General features: G+C 41.2%; 1 protein-coding gene across 5 annotated transcripts in view; it reads right to left on the bottom strand.

Annotated features, from left to right (window-relative positions):
• Positions 1 to 17,516, bottom strand: part of GPRIN3 (GPRIN family member 3) — an 81,849-nt gene that overhangs the window by 33,792 nt on the left and 30,541 nt on the right. The window contains exon 1 of one of the 5 annotated variants that reach the window (XM_089302632.1): positions 6,554 to 6,963. The exons of the other annotated variants lie outside the window; for them this stretch is intronic. The gene's annotated coding sequence lies outside the window, so the exon portion shown is untranslated. Of the gene's footprint in view, positions 1 to 6,553; positions 6,964 to 17,516 lie in introns of those variants that run through there. 5 annotated transcript variants of the gene reach the window in all.

Genomic DNA, 17,516 nt, shown 5'->3' with positions numbered 1-17,516 from the left:
ACGGTTTGTGTATGTGATTCATGTTTGTTTTTCTTCCTTTTGGAAGGATCCTGTTGGATGTCTTCTACAAATGGGATTAATATTTCATTTGAGTAATAATGAATTTCTCCAGCATCCTACTATGCTGAATGAGGGAAGCAATTACTATTAAAAAGATAAAATATTACTACCATAGTATATCACTAAATTTCTCTTCCAGGGCATCTGTTTGGAACTGGATCTGTGTTTCAATGTCTACCCTGCCCCCTTGACAAACCCCAAATGCCCAGTCTTTCTCCTATCTCCTCTAAACGGCTAGCGTGTTTTTGTTCACATTACTTTTATAACAAATCATTTCTAAGGCTTAATCTCTCAACTGTGAAATTTATTACAGAAACTGTTCACCTGAGCAAGCAGGACACAAGAGCTGTAATTATGTCTAAATGACATTTTGGTTGAATTAAGGTTAAGATATCCATTGTTTAGAACCACATTGATATTTTATATAGAACAGAATGTGGTTCTTCAAGGCTACTCAAGTGTTGAAAAAACTATACCTCATACCACAAGAATTCTCAAGAAAATGGTTAGCTATGCACAACAAAAGAATTTGATCTTTGCAATGTGGTTTGACACATAATTGGTACTCAACAATGTTTGTGGACAGAATGGAACGTTTTCCTATAGCAGCAAGGCTCCATGGCACCACATTTAAACCAAACACAGGCATAACCCTTTTATCAGGCTTTGTTTTGTGGGTACTGTGCTTTTTCAGCAGATGAAAGTTTGTGGCAACCCAGCATTCAGCGAGTTTATTGGCACTATTTTTCCAGGATCATGTGCTCACCTCAGGCCTCTGTGTCACATTTCAGTAATCATCAAAATATTTCGAATTTTTCATTATGATTTTGCCTGTGTGATCAGTGCCCCTCAGTGTTTCTGTTGTGATAGTTTTGGGAGTCATGCACTGTGCCCATGTAAGGCAGAGAGCGTAACTGATAAATATCATGTGTCTTGACCACAGTACTGATTGCTCATCCTCTTTGGGCCTCCCAATTTCCAGAGACACAAAATGTCCAAATCAGGCCAGTTAATAACCTTACAATGGCCTTCAAGGGAAAGTAGAGGGAAGAGTCACATGTCTCTCACTTCAATACAGGCCAGAAATGATTAAACTTCGTGAGAGGAAGGCATGTTAAAAGCTGAGACATTCTGAAAGGTAGGCCTCTTTGTGCCATACAACCAACTTACGAATGCAAAGGAAAAGTTCTTGAAGGGGTTCATAATGCTGCTCCATTGAATGCGGATGATAAGAAAGCAAAACAGTCTTATTACTGATATGGACACAGTGTTAGTGATCTGGAAAGAGGACCAAACCATCCATAGGATTTCCTTAAGCCAAAGCCTAACCTAAATATCTTCAATTCAATGAAAGCTGAGAGCCAAGGACACTGCTGAAGCAAAGTTTGAATCTTCGTAGACATTGGTTCATGAGGCTTAAAGAATGAAGCCATCTTCACAAGGTAAAAATGCAAAGTGAAGCAGCAAGTGATGATGTAGATGCTGCTGCAAGTTATCCAGAAGACTGAGCTAAGACAATGGATGAAGGTGGCTACACCAAACAACAGATTCTCAGTGCAGATGAGAAAACCTTCTTTTGGAAGAAGCTGCTGTCTAGGACTTTCATAGCTACAGCGGAGAAGTCAAAGTCTGGCTTCCAGGCTTGCTAGGACAGGCTGACTTTCTTGTTAGGGGCTCATGCAGTTGGTGGCTTCATGCTCATTTACATTTGAAAATCCTAGAATCCTTAAGAATTACATGAAATCCACTTTGGCTGTGCTCTATAAATGGGGAAAAAGTCTGGATGACAGCACATGTGTTTACAACATGGTTTATTGGGCATTTTTTAAAAAAAGATTTTACTTATTAATTTAGAGGTAGAGTTATAGACCAAGAGAGGGAGGGACAGAGAAGTCTTCCATCTCCTGGTTCACTCTCCAAATGGCCACAATGGTTAGAATTAGGCCAATCCAAAGATAAGAGCCAGGAGTTTCTTCCAGCTCTCCAATGATGGCCCAAGCAATTTGGCCATCTTCTACTGCTTTCCCAGGCCATTAGCAGACAGCTGTATCAGAAATGGAGCAGCCAGACTCCAATTTGTGCCCTTATGTGATACCAGTGCTGCAGGCAGAGACTTAGCTTACCATGTCACAGCACTGGCCTCTTACTGGGCATTTTAAGCCTACTATTGAGACCTATTGCTCAGGAAAAAATATTCTCAAAATCATACCACTCACTGACAATGCACCTGGTCATTCAAGAGCTCTGATGGAGATACCTGAAGGGAATAATGTTTTCATGCCTGCTAACACCACATCTAGGCTGCAAGCCACAGATCAAGGAATAATTCCAACTTTCAAATATTATTGTTTATGAAATATAGTGTATAAGGTTGCAGCTGCCATAGGTACTGACTTCTCTAATGGATCTGGGCAGAGGAAATTGAAAGCCTGGAAAGGATTTACTATTCTAGATGCCATTAAGAGTATTGTGATTCAGTGGAGGAGCTTAACATATCAACATTTACAGGAGTTGGTAGAAATTGATTCCAACCATCATGGATGCCTTTGTAGGGTCAAAGACTGCAGATGTGGTAGAAACAGCAGAACTAGAATTTAAAGTGGAGCCTGAACTAGAATTTAAAGTGGAGCCTGAAGAAGTGACCAAATTGCAGCAATCTCTTGCCAGAAGTTTAACAGACGAGGAGTTGTTCCTTACGGATGAGTAAAGAAAGTGGTTTTTTGAGATGAACTTCACTTCTGGTGAAGATGATGTGAACATGGTTGAAATGACAACGAAGGATTTAGAATATTCCATAAACTTAGTTGACAAAGGAGCAGCAGGATTTGAGAGGATTGAGTCCAATTCTGAAAGAAGTTCTACTGTGGGTAAAATGCTATCAAATAGCATTGCATGTTACAGATAAAGCTTCTGTGAAGGCAAGAGCCAATCCATGCATCAGACACCACTGCTGTCTCGTTTTAAGAAATTTCCATAGACACCCAGCCTTCAACGGCACTACCTGATCAGTCAGCAACAAGACTGGGTCCTCTGTCGCAGAAACATTACAACTCCCTGAACAAAGATGCAGTGATTGTTAGCTTCCTTTTAGCAAGGAAATATTTTAAATTAAAGTACATGTATTGCTTTCTGGACATAATGCTATTGTATATGAAACAGACTACACAGCAATGTAAACATAACATTTATATGCACTGGAAAACAAAATATTCATGCTTTATTGTGGTAGTTGCTTTATTGCAATGATCTGAAACAAAATCCATGGTATCTCTGAGGCATTCCTATATTCAAGGAACTAAGGAAGTAAATGTTGTATTCCTGTAAAATGTCATATTTACTTACCTATTCACTATCATGTATCCTGAGAATTATTCTTTTTTAAAAATTTATTTGAAAGGCAGAGTGACAGAGAGAGAGAGAAAGAGAGAGAGAGAGAGACCTTCCATCTGCTGGTTCACTCCCCAAATATCCACAATGGCTAGGGCTGGGCCCGGCTGAAGCCATTCTGGTCTCCTACATTGGAGGAAGGGCACAAGCACTTGGGCCATCATCTGCTGCCTTCCCAGGTACATCAGCAGAAAGCTGGATCAGAAGCAGAGCGACTGGGTCTCTGATGTGGGCAGTCAGCGTTGCAAGCAGTGACTTAACCTGGGGTGCCAAAATGATTGTCCTCACTGATTAATTATTTTAGTCAGCTTGAATAACTTTAATTCTCATTTTAAGAGAAAATATTTCTGAAGACCAATTAACTACCAAGCTGCTAAAACAGAATACATGGTGACCTTATAAAGTATAAAGTGAGGAAAGAGTATGGTAATTTCTTCACCATTAAAAGGGTAAAAAGAAGAGAGGAAGTAGATAAAAGGGCTTCCCTTTTGTATGGTAGTGGTGCTGCTCCTCAGTGATCAAGGAGTTAGATTAATATTGATGATTCCTGGGGTCCCTTAAAAATCTAGGGAGTGTGGCCAGTGCTGCGGCGCTATGGGTTAAGTCTGCTTCTAACCTGCTGCCATTCCACATGGGTATGCTGGTTCAAGTTCCAGCTGCTCTGCTTCTGATCTAGCTCCCTGCTAATGCAACTGGGAAAGCTGCAGAAAGATGGCCCAAGTTTTTGGGCCCTTGCACTCATCTGGGAGACATGGACAGAGTTTTAGGCTCCCAGCTTCGGCCGGGCCTATCCCAGCACATTGTGGCCAACACTCCCCCCCCCCCCCCGCCACTCTCTCTTCAAATAAGTAAGTAAATCTTTAAAAAACTAAAACCTGGTGATTAAATTAGCCCATTGCAATTTTATTTTATGCCAAGAAAACAATGATGAGTTAACTAAAAATTAAATAACTCAGAAAAGTTGTCAGACAAATGTAGTACCTCACTGTTTGGAAATGCAAATTATTCATCTATTTCTTATTCTGTCAAATGTATTCTTCCTTCGAAGGATCTTTAAAAAGTTCTTAGAAAATGCATAGTACAAAAAATATGATTTCAAAAGTCTTTTGCACAAAAATAAATGTATCTTTTAATTCCATTTTCCCATGAACTTGTAAAGTGCCCTTTATATACATTGCATGTAGTTGGTATATTTTACTTTTTTGCTTGCTATGGCATCCTTCCTATAAATTCATGCACCAGGATACACATAAGAGAAACAATAAGTAATTAGAAATATTTCTAAGTGAACCCAGAGGGAATTTCCTTTGCAGGTTTCATGGTTAGTCATACCAACGTGGCAGGCATCATTACTACAACACTTGTGAGACTGGGATTCATAAAAATAGAGGTTTTTTACATGCTCACTCACTCTCTGAGTAGTCAACTCAGACTTCCATTTCCCCTGAATATGAATTTTCTAATGACATCTTTAAAATTTAATATAAAATTTTATTTGATTTATTTTGAGGGGAGAGAAAGGAAAGAGAGAGAGAGAGAGAGAGAGAGAAAGCGTATCCATCTGTTGATTCACTCCCCAAGCCAACAGTCAAGGTTGGGTTATGCCAGGATGTGGCAACTCAATCCTGGTCTCCCATGTGGGTGGCAGGGACTCACTTACTTGGGACACTCCCTGCTGCCTCTAAGGGTCCCATTAGCAGGAAGCTGGAATCAGGAGCAGAGCAGGGATTCAAACTCGGACAATCCAACATAGATGTAGGTGTCCCAAATGGTATCTAACCCTCCGCAGTAGATGTCCTCCCCTCTAATTGTCTTAAAATGATTATGGTTAATGGACTTCTGGCTCAACTGAATATTTAGTATAACATAAGCTTTTTCTGTCAATGAGCTATGTGTGAGAATTTCAAGCTCTTTTTGACACCAGCCAGAGTAAAAAAAAAAATTTAAAAATTACATCACAACCCAGTATATACATTCATCTTCAACCACTTATCTATTTCACTAAAATCAAATGTTAATAAAAACAATCCTTCTGACAGTTTCTGTTTATTCCATTCCACTTAAAAATGCTGACTGACGCTTCCCAAGCTGATACCCACAGATTGGAAACAGCAACTTAACTCAGAGCTCCAGGTTAAGGAAGTAACTCTGTGTGCAGATTGGGCTGTCTGGTACCTAGCACAGAATCTAGAGCTTTAGAAACGCTGAAACAAGAAAGAAGGAGTGAATCATATTTTGGAGGTAGATAACTTATTTTTCTTAATTTAAAAAATGCTTGGTAAATTAAGGACATAGCACCTTACTTATGTCATCTGCAAATTTAATAAATTTGTTCTCAAGTTCCAAATCGACAATCTCAGCTATATCATTAATCTAATCATTACAAAAATTTGGATTTAAATCCACAAATTGTGCTTGAACCTTCTGAAGGTTATGTACATATCAAACCAGAATATTGCATTGATTGATGGAATTTTAAGAAGCTGGAAGAAAAGTTAATCTGGAGTAAAACAAATGTACAACAGTAGACCCATCATTCCCATCTCTGTAACTACTAAGATATATTCTCACTTTAGAAAACATACCTCATGATAATAGAAGCACTTTTTGATAGACCTTCTGTTCTAGGAAGCAAATCTGTGTGACATGCCCTGCAAATGACCTGTGTGTACAACATCTATGACTTGATATGTTATATGCGTCCTTTGCAAAAGGCATATCTTCTTCATTACTATTTCCAATTTCAGTTCAATTCAGTTCAACAAATCAAACACCAATAGTGTATCAAGTACTGAAATGAGCATGAGGACACAACATGAATAAACATGGACTCTGCTCTCAAGAAGCACATTATGAGGTAAGATAGACAGATGTCCAAACAAACAGTATTACAGAGTGGGAAAGGCAGAGAGGAGGATGAGACAAATGAGGGGATGGGGGTTCACCATGACTGACAAAGACCCTGCCCAGTGAGTGATGTCATTTCCTGCCCATTACAAGGAATCTAGCACATACAGCAGCACACCTAATAAGTGATTGGTGATTGAAGAGAAATTAATAAGAAATGCTTTGTAAATGTTTTTCTATGAAAGTGAAGCATACTTACATTTAATTTTGTTTGTTGACATGAAGTTGATTGATCTTTACTTATTAAAATGGAGCATGTTTATTTTTGCTTCTTATTAGTTGTAGGCTAACAGCAAGGAAGCTCTTGGTTTACTTCAAAGTTACCAAGCTATGGTATGTAGGTCTCTTGGGAGCTCAGCACTTCTTTCCAGGGAGTCCATGGGGTCAAAATTCTTTTACTGATAGTACTGAGAGGTCACTGCCTTCCTTATTATGCTGGCATTTGCACTGATGGTACAAAAGGGCAGTCACTTGATAGTTCAGTCATGTACCATGTCACAGCATCTTCAAGGACAGGCTGTGTATGACAGTGATCACGTAAGATTATAACAGAGCTGAAAAATATCCATCACCCAGTGATGTCGCTGTTGAATGTTGTACAACACATCACAGCTTATGGGAATACTGGTGGAAACCCACAGCATGCCCTGTTGTATAAAAGTACAGCACACACAATTATGTACAGTACATACCACTTGACACTCATTTGTTTATTTACAATACTATCCACTTCAATCACTATTTATGAGAATAAGCCTTCTATTTATAAAGAAAACGTTTCCTGTAAAACATTATGTGGTATTATGCTGGCAGCTCTCATACATCTCATGTTTGCCATGTCTCTTGATTGCATCAAGAGTCGTGTGGAGTGATTGACCTGTGCCATCTAGCTTTGTGAAAATGAACTCTAATGATGTGCATACAATGATGAAATCATTTGAATGATGCATGACAGTAATCATTGTGATTTTTCCAGTGTCTCTGGAAGTATTTCCCAAGGAAAATGTACAGGAAGGCAGTGGGGGACAATATATAGTATACCATTTTTTAGAAGATAAAAGACTTTGGGTGGATATTTGGTGAAGTGGTTAAAATGCCACTTGGGGTGCTGACATCCTCTAATCTCCACACTGTTTCTCATCCAGTTACCTACTGATGCTCTCCTTGGGAGGCAGTAGATGATGGCTCAAATACTTGAGTCCCTGACAAACTTACAGTTGACTTAGATTATGTTCTGAGCTCCTGGCTTGTAACTGTAGAGTGAACCAGCTGAAGAAAGATACCTCTCTCTGTATTGCTCTCTTCTGTCACTCTGCCTTTCAAATAAATTATAAATAATAACATATATATTTTTTAAAAAGACACAAGACTTGATCTTTGGGAGCATTAGCATCTTGATCTGGGCAACATGAAGCCTGGCTTTAATTAGTGGACCCCACACTTAGCCATACCTCAGAATGATCTGGAAAGCTTTTTAAAAATGACAGATTATTGTGGGTACCCCAAGTCTAAGGAGTCAATCTATCTGTTAATTAGGAACAGATCGATATAGAAGCCAGACAAGATGGAGGTGGGGTGTACATTCTATTTTGGGACTTTTGACGGTCTAGGTGGGCCTTTTGTCTGGTAAGTGAGCCATCACTCCTGCTAAAAGGACTTCCAATGTACAGAGTCAAAATTATTTTGAGAATGTTAATCTGACTCTGCTACAAATGTTCTGGGATATAATGCATGGCTGCAATAGTTTAACCTTGGAAAAATTATTTTAAGTGGGTATTATCCAACACCTGTTGTAGACATAATCTCAATAAAACACATGAAACCTCCAATTTTAAGCACTGTAGCTACCTGGTGAATGCAACTCCAGGTAATGGTAGGTTGGTTTCTCATGTGAGGGAGGAGGAGTTGGCTTCCTACATGAGAATGCCCTCTCAGAAACATATTTCTTGGGCTCACTTTCTCCCATCTGCCACACCATGCCTCTGTGTGCCCTTAATCCCAACTACCTGACTCAGCCTTTTGCTTAGATGGGAATTAGAAAGTGGCAGTGGCCAAGGCAACAGTGGTATAAGGGGCAAGTTGAAAAGCAGCTCATGAGGAATCAAGATCAGGAATTACTGTATCAGGTAGGGCCTGTGGCCTCCTGGGATGATGCTACAAGTGGGGAAGGATAGAAAGGGATTTATGTATGTCAGCATTTCTCTCTCTACCCCATATCTCTCCAGTGTTGCCTGCCTCCCACTAAGCTTCCATAGCTAAGATCAGCATTGAGATGGGTGAGTAAAGACCAAGTGGCTGCTGTCTTACCCTAGAAATGGTTAGCTATCATCACATCAATGAGTAGGTGTGGATGGCTGGCATTTGGTGCCAAATATGACCACCAAGGCAGAATGGGTATAGGTGCTGTAGATGTAGCCCAAGGAGCCCCTTCAGAAAACACTACATTCTTATAGATTCTGCACTTCCCAGTCAAGAACACCAGTGTGTGTGTATTCACAAGTGCACAGTGTGTGGTGTATGCACTTAACACATAGGGGTTGGGTGGGAGGCAATCACCTTAGGAATAAAGCAATTCCTTTTTTAGGAAGAGGGCTTGGTTACAAGACAGTGTTGGGCCTGGGATTTAAGGAATAGGACAAAATCTGGAGACACAATTTTCAAGTGAAATTTTAAATTTATTTATTTGAGAAGCAGAGCAAAAGAGACAGAAAAACAGAGAGAGCTACCCTTTGCTAGTTTATTCATCAGATGCCTTCAAAAGACTGAAACTGAGCCAGGATGAAACTGGGAGTCACCAACTCAAGCCAGGTCTCCTCCATTGGTGGCAGGGACCCAATTACATGAACCATCATCTAGTATCTCCCAGGATGTACTGGAATTGGGAGCCAAGCTGAGAAATGAACCCAGGTGCTCTGATGTGGGAAGTGAACATTTTAACTGCCATGTTAACTGCTAGGCTAAATGTTTGCTCCTGGATATCCAAATGTAGGTCTTCATTGATGAAGTATATAGCTTTGATAGTCTAGATTTTCTAAATAGTATCTTTCCTAGGTTTTTTGACCTTAGCTTAATGTGGGTATCTTAGAATCAGTAGGAATCAAAACAGAGAAAAAGACAAAAGGATAGCTTTCCTTTTCTTCAGAATGATTCCCCTGCAGTAAGATACGATTTGCTCTGGCAGTTCTGTGGCCTGGTTAATAAGATAATAATTGCATCCATTCTGGGAGGAAGAGCAGAACGTGCTCTCTTTCCTCATCACCATTTCCTACCAGCCCTTCAGAAGAAATGACTGTGCAACCCTTTCCTCAGTTGTAATTTTTTCCCCTTCCCTTAATGAAGTAGACCTTTGTCTGCCCCTTCAACCACGTTGCCAGCAATGACGAACTGTAATGCCGTCACTGAAATGCAATCTGGGATCCTGATCAGTCAGGTTAATATTTGCTGACACATTTCATGCAGAAAAATAAAACTCAATCTTCCCAACTGATCTTAATAGAGGATCCGTTTTATGTAGAGCTCTCAGTTTCAGAATGAATAATGTTTACAATTAACCCAGGCCAGGCAGACTTAATTTCAAGGAAAGGTTCTGTGAGTGTTACCTGCCTCCAGAGAAATGAGTTCCAGGAAATTCCTGCCTTAATTAGCAGAACAGGGACAAACAGTGAGCCCTTTCTCTGAGCTCAGAGATGTCTTGTTCCCCCACCACAGAGCAACTAATAACCTAACAATGGATTTTGACTATACCAACCATTCTTTCACAAATATCTACTGAGCACCTAGTGTGCATCAGGTATAATCATGTATAATCTTATTTTATATATCTTCTACTTACTATTTATTCTACATAATGTCTATGTAGTGATTTTTAAGTCCCTTTTGGAAAATTTATTTTAATAAAATTATGACTTTTGCTGATGATATCCTAAGCAGTCCTTCTTAATTATAGACCCCTATGATGAATTTGTAGTGCCCTAGTTACTGCTATTCTTACCTAGAGTTTGGATTTTTGCCTTTGTTTATTACTTATATATGCAGAAAGGCTAGCTGAAAAAGATGCTACCAAGAATTAGTTTTTTTTTTTCTTTTTAAAAAAGCTAGGTGTCTCTTACATGTTCGTCTGCAGAAAATACAGGTAACCTCTTACACATGAAAAATATAATCTCCTCTCACCCATCCATGAAAAGCAAAGAGAAGAAACAGAACTGTATTGGAAGGTAATATGAATGTATTAAAATAGGGGGGATGTAGAGATTATGATTGCTAGGCATGTTAGCATAGTCCCATGTTTCCCAGTCTCTTCCACATTACTCCCACAATGGAGTTCCAAGTTGATGGCATCATTTCTCCTACTCTTATTTGTGGCTGGGTGGTGTTCTCCCTGCTGAGAATCCAGCAGGAGATGAGTTCCTGCAACCCTTGCTGAAACTCACAATTAACATCCCCATATTAGTAAGGGGATGGGAAATGAAAGTTCATAAGGATTTGTGTCAAATACGCTGGTTTGAATGGACCTATGCATAATGGCTTTCATTTATAACACTTTTAATGCTTTTATTTTTCTTTTCAACAATTCATTGTGATACAGGAGCTACTCACATATCTTGGGAGAGGCCGTCAACCCAAGTAGAAAATTTTTCTCCTAAAATTACTAAAGTTTTTTTTTTTTTTTGGGGGGGGGTAGGGGGAGGGTTGCTGCTGCTGGTGGTATTACGGCTTCAGAAGAGTCCATCTCAACACCCTTTGGAGACGTGGCTGTGTTGTAAAAGTGGTTTGGCAATTTCAGATCCAAGCTCCAAAGGTGGCCAGGGTGGCCATCATTCCTTCCATCTGTGGGCTAAATTCATGTGAGAAGTGGCAGAATGGTCTATAAGTGGGAGTGAGGCTGATCCCAGGAGAAGGCATAGATGACCTGCAGGAACAAAACAAGCATCCCCAAGGGATGATTTGCAGCTGAGTGTGCCAGAGAAGGAACCAGGGCCCCTAGGACTCTTAAGGCCCCTAGGGAAAGCAAGCTTGTACACTTCCTGCCTTGCAACCATGTGAACTTCCTGTTCTGAGCCAAAGGTCACTCTCCATGGTTGCCTGCTCCTCAATCCACCCAACAGATGCACCATGTGCCTTTGCTCCCTATGTTCTGGGATTTTGTACAGTCAGTAGAAAATGCTGATGTTCAGACTACTTGTCAGCAATGAGGGCATGACTATATCTTGCCCTGTTAATTGACTGCTAGGCCACCTGACATGGACATGAGAATATTTTCCAACTCCATTTCCACCCTCTGCCCATGGTGACTGAGCTCCCTGGACCCATAGTCTGATTATCAATTGCTCATATCTTGACTCATAAAGCCCAGCCCTCAGCACCAGATCCCAGTTGGCATGCACTATAGTTGCTGATGACCTTGATGTGGATGAATCCAAATGACTTTCTGCCTCCATCTCAGTTGACCTTGTAGCAACACATGTGTGCTTATCTTGGCCTTCATGACCCACCTCTATGTGTCTTCCTCTGTCTTTCTACCCAGTTCATCTTGGGTAGCTCCTTCTCTTCAGCTTTAGATGTCAGAGCTTTGCAGGTGGATTCATTGGCCTTTTTCACTACCCTCTTCTGTTCTTGGGTGCTGTTACCTAATCTCACAGCTATATTACCCACTGTCTTAGTCTGTTTTCTGTTGCAATGACAACATATTTGAGTTGGAGTATTTCAGAAAGAAAAGACATTTACTTAGCTTATGGTTTTGGAGGCTGAAAGCCCAAGATTGGGTGACCTCATCGGTACAGCCTCTGATGAGGGCCTCAATGACATCATAGTGGTGAGTGCAAGTAGAAGAGATCAAACAGGGAGACCAGAAGCCAGAGGGATTCAGGGGCCAGGCTTTTTTTTTTTTTTTTTTTTTTTTTTTTTTTTTTGACAGGCAGAGTGGACAGTGAGAGAGAGAGACAGAGAGAAAGGTCTTCCTTTGCCGTTGGTTCACCCTCCAATGGCTGCCACGGCCAGCGCACCGCGCTGATTCAATGGTAGGAGCCAGGTACTTATCCTGGTCTCCCATGGGGTGCAGGGCCCAAGCACTCGGGCCATCCTCCACTGCACTCCTGGGCCACAGCAGAGAGCTGGCCTGGAAGAGGAGCAACCGGGACAGAATCCGGCGCCCCGACCGGGACTAGAACCCGGTGTGCCAGTGCCGCAAGGTGGAGGGTTAGCCTAGTGAGCCACGGCGTCGGCCAGGCTTGTACTTTTTCTAACAGTCTTCTCTCATAGAAACCTTACTGGGTCCCAAGAGAACCACATAAATCCCTTCTGATGGCAGCATCCCCGATGACCCAACTACTTCCCAACACTGCCACACTGGGGACCAAGCTTACAACACATGAACCTTTTTGGGACCCCCTCAAATAACATCCAAAGCAGGACCCTCCCCCCCATTGTCAGTTGTCATGCTGCAATACCACCATGTAACAGATTACGCAAAAACTCAGCATGAGACAGGAGAAAGTGAGGAAATGGAGACTCAGTGAGAATTAATTTCTTCGGGACATATTTGGTGTGGGTCTCCAAATCTGATTCCTGAGTCACTGCATTTTCCATTGTGCCATGAACTTAATAAGAAATGATCTATCATATCTGCCTCATTTCTATAGCCAATGTGGGCTTATCTCAAAATATTTCAAAATAATTTAAAGTTTTTAGTAACAATAATTATACATTTTTATGGGCTACAGTGTGATATTTCAATATGTATATAATCAGTGTTTCCCCTTTCTTGGTAGTAATGTCTTTTTTTGGTAGTAAATTATGGTTGTAGCTTTGGGACTCCTTTCTTCTATTTGCTCATAAGATATATAGTAAGTTATTGTGAACTATGGCTAAAAGAAAGTGTAGTATCAAAATAATTTGGAAAAGTCTCCTATGGAGCCAGCGGCCAACGTTGTAGTGCATTGGGTTAAGCTGCCACTTGTATGCCAGCATCTCATATAGGAGCACTGGTTCAAGTCCTGGTCACTCAAATTCCATTCCAGTTTCCAGCTAATGTGCTTTCAAAGGCAGTGAGTGACGCTACCATCTACCTGGGAGACTTGGGTGGAGTTCCCGGGTCCTGGTTTCAGAATGGCTTAGCCCTGGTTATTGCTGCAATTGCAGGAGTGAACCAACAGATAGAAGATCTCTGTCTCTCTCTGTCTCTGTCTCTGTCTCTGTCTCTCTCTCTAATACTCTCCTTTCCAAATAAAGAAATGAATAAGTAAATAAATAAATCTTAAAAAATAATCCTCTCCCATAATTTTTCCTCTAAAATTCCATACAAACATGCCATTTATGTCTCTTGTTAACCTCCTTTATTTGGCTCATGAGAGCTTTCATCCATTTGCCACAGCTATAATGGCATATTCAAATTCTCTTCTCTCCAAACTGTCATGAGTGATCAAATCTCTATGAAATTATTAATTTTATCTACATTTTCAAGTTCAATGTACTAAAATGTTGGTAATTTGGAACAAAGGAGGTGCCCATTAGGATTCTTTGGTGGCACACAGCAGCAAATGATTCTGGCTGACTTGCAGAGAACAGGAATTTATTAGAATAATAATAACCAACACTTAGAGCACTTACTTTGATTAGGCACCACTCTAAGCATGGAATACATTAATTCCTAGAATGCCCTATATGGTTGGTACTGTTTATTCACCGCACTTTATAGATGAGGAAATCAGGGCACAGAGAAGTTAAGTAACTTGTTCCACATCCCTCAGGATGTAGCCATACTCAGATTTGAACCTAAGTCTAGCAATGAGGACTCAGATTTTAAGCAGCCTAACAGGTAGTTAAAGCTTTGAGGCAAAACCTATGGAAGTGTGTTCAATAAGGGAAGAAACCAGGGCACTGGGATTGGGATAAACTTGAATCACTCCCATCCCCTAAGCCTTGGCAGACTTTAAAGGCTCCAGATCCAAAGTCCAGGGAGAGAGGCCCAATTAGTCCTTGAGGATGAGAGGGCAGGGCACCTTGACTGACAGCTCCACTAAGGCCAAACACAGAGGGGAAGAATCAATTCCCCAGTAGGAAACATGAAAGCTATAAAGAGGGGCACCTTCCGGAAGGGTGAGCAGCAAAACAATGCCCATCACGTTGAGCACGAGGGAAATGATTTTTATTCCATATTAACGAAAAACTTCACAAAGGTGGTTGTGTGAGAAGCCCCTCAACTGTCTTAAAAACATGTCCTCAGTAGACTCCTTAATTTGGAAGAGACCCTCTCCCTGCAAGCCCACCCAGCAGACCCTCATTTCTCCCCTTCAGTTGAATCACAGCATACCCCAATCTCCATCTTCAAGAAAAACTCTTTCCTAACCCACGCAATTACCGACTTCTGGATAGCTCTGCTTCAATCACAATTTGGCCTCTAGAAAAGACAACCTACCATCCCTTCCTGTACACCTGTACAGTCACTCCCAAATCCATCATCATCTCGCTCATTCCCTTGTAATTCTCATCATTGCAACTAAGCTGCCCTCATTAAGACCGCCATGACTTGACTTTGCTAAAACAAGTGAACCCTTTTTTTCTCCTTATGTTTGCTGTTGACTTCCCTGCAGCATCTGACTACGCTGCCTCTCTGGAAACTGGAGTCAGGAGCCTGAGGTGGGATATGAACCCAGGCCCTCTGAGACAGGATGCATTCATTTCAACCATTATGCCAAATCCCAGCCCCTACATTACTGCCCAGCAGTAGCCTTCTTAATGCTATTTTTTGGTTCCTTTTTTCCTCCTCATTTCATTTCTGGGACCTTCTGCTCATCTGTGTATGCTCAACCTGCAGGACCCAATTACTTGTATGTTCATAAATCTCAGACTCATCTCCAATCAGAACTTCTACTGATTTTCAAAATTGCAGCTTTTAGAAGTCTTACCGATAATTCAAAATATGTGCAAAATGCATCTCCTTCATCTCTATGTACATTCTCCTTAATTATCCCAGAAAATGTCTTTCAGTCCAGCTAGAAACTTCAACGCAGTTTGTATCTCTCCCTCTTTAGTCCTCAACATCTAACTAACCAGGAAGTCTTAGAGATCCTGTCTTTATAATGTCTCCTATATCTACCCACCTCCATTGGAGTCTCTCTACTGCTGTTGTGATGCAGATTCTTAGGCTCTTCTGCCAGGATTATTTCAAGGACTCAATCAAGAATCTCTTTGCCTCCAATCTATACCTTCTCCAATTCTCTCCACTGCTACCAGGGATATTTTTCTAAAATGCAAATACAATCATGTAACTCCCAGAATCAAAATCGTTCAATGGAACCTGCATATTTCTTTTATTTTTTTTTAAAGATTTATTTATTTATTTGAAAGGTAGAGTTACATGGAGGCAGAGGGAGGGAGAGAGAGAGGTCTTTTATCCATTGGTTCACTCCCTAGATGGCTGCAATGGCTGGAGCTGTGCCGATTCGAAGCCAGGAGCAAGGAGCTTCTTCCCACATGGGTGCAGGGGCCCAAGGACTTGAGCCATCTTCTGCTTTCCCAGGCCATAGCAGAGAGCTGGATTAGAAGTGGAGCAGCCGGGACTTGAACCAGCACCCATATGGGATGCGGGCACTCAGACGGAGGCTTTACCCACTATGCAACAGCACTGGCCCCGGAACATGCATGTTTCATGATGGAGTTCAAGTTCTGGAGCACACAAGTCTCTTTGCGATGAAGCTCTTATTACCTCTTCAGTCTCATGCCTCTTGTTAGGGCCTCCAGAGCCTTTCAATCCAATCACTGGGAAGGATCTCAGGATGCCAAAAAATGTCCATGCTGCTCAGCCTCCATCCATGCTGCTCCCAGGTTCTGCAGTGCCGTCTGTGCTGTGTTAATAGTATTCCTTAAAATTCAGGGCTACCTGGTGCCTCTGCCTGTGATCTTATTTGCAGGTAAAGTCTTTGTAGATATAAGCAAGTCAGGAAAAGGTCACGGTGGGTTAGAATGGGTCCTAAATTCGGATGACTGGTGTCTTATAAGAAGGAAATTTGGGCATAGATACAGACACCCAGGGAAGAAAATCAGGTGAAGAGTTAGACAGCCTGGAGTGATGCCTGACTATCCAAAGAGGCAAAGGCTCACCAGCAGTCCCCAGAGGCTGGTAGAGTGGCCCTCTTCCTCAGCACCACTGGAAGGAACCATCCCTGTCTACATTTTGACCACAGATAATGAGTCTTGGCTCGTTTTAAGCCACCAATTTGTGGTATTTTGTTACACAGCAGCTCCAGGGAACAAACACACTCTTCCTTCACTTTATTCCCTTGCTAACCTCAACTGGACTCAGCACCTTCTCTAGGAAGGTCCCATTGAATTTTCCTATTCCCAAGCATTCCCAGGGCTGATTTAGAAATTGTTCCTCTGTTCTCAGGTTGCATGTACGTACATCTCTGCTGCAATACATTATTGCTATGTTATCACTTTTGTTTTTTAATTTGCTTCTCCACTTGGAAGGTTCCAACAGAGCAGGCAGGGTACCTACCTAGTAGCCCCACTATTCTGCAAAGCATTGGCAAGAAAAAACAATGGAGTGCAGCTAAAATTCAGTAAATAATAGCATGTCGCAAAAGAAATGTGATTTTATTCCTTCAAATAGAGTATTACAAATCACTAAGTAGAGTAGATGTAGGTAAATGAGAAAAATGAGAACTTACATAAAGCCAATGATGTGTCATGAATTCCCAGCCAAATAACTTTAACAAGAGTTTGCATTTCTATTACTGAAGTGAATTTTATTCCCTAGCAATGATGAGAATTATGACCATGCTATCTCAAGTCATGAATTATTTGCTTTGAATTTTACTGCTTTGAAGAGTAGTTTGTAACTAATATAAGCAGCATATGAATATCTAAATAATAGAAATACCCATTGTAAACAATAGTATGACTAGAATCCAGGGACATTTATAGCATGTCTTGTTAGTTGAGTCATTGAGGAGTTAGGATCTTTCAGCTATTTCAGTGCTGTGCATCCCTTACTGGGATAAGCACATGGGTTTGTAAGAGCTCATTAAGAGGGCCGGCGCCGCGGCTCACTAGGCTAATCCTCCGCCTGCAGTGCTGGCACCCCAGGTTCTAGTCCCAGTCGGGGCTCTGGATTCTGTCCTGGCCGCTCCTCTTCCAGTCCAGCTCTCTGCTGTGGCCCGGGA

Source organism: Oryctolagus cuniculus, chromosome 8 (genome assembly GCF_051225735.1).
Source record: "Oryctolagus cuniculus isolate XC-2025 breed Fujian yellow rabbit chromosome 8, ASM5122573v1, whole genome shotgun sequence".
Classification (NCBI taxonomy): domain Eukaryota; kingdom Metazoa; phylum Chordata; class Mammalia; order Lagomorpha; family Leporidae; genus Oryctolagus; species Oryctolagus cuniculus.
The sequence above is the reverse complement of the archived record's forward strand: the minus strand, read 5'-3'. Positions and strand labels throughout refer to the sequence as shown.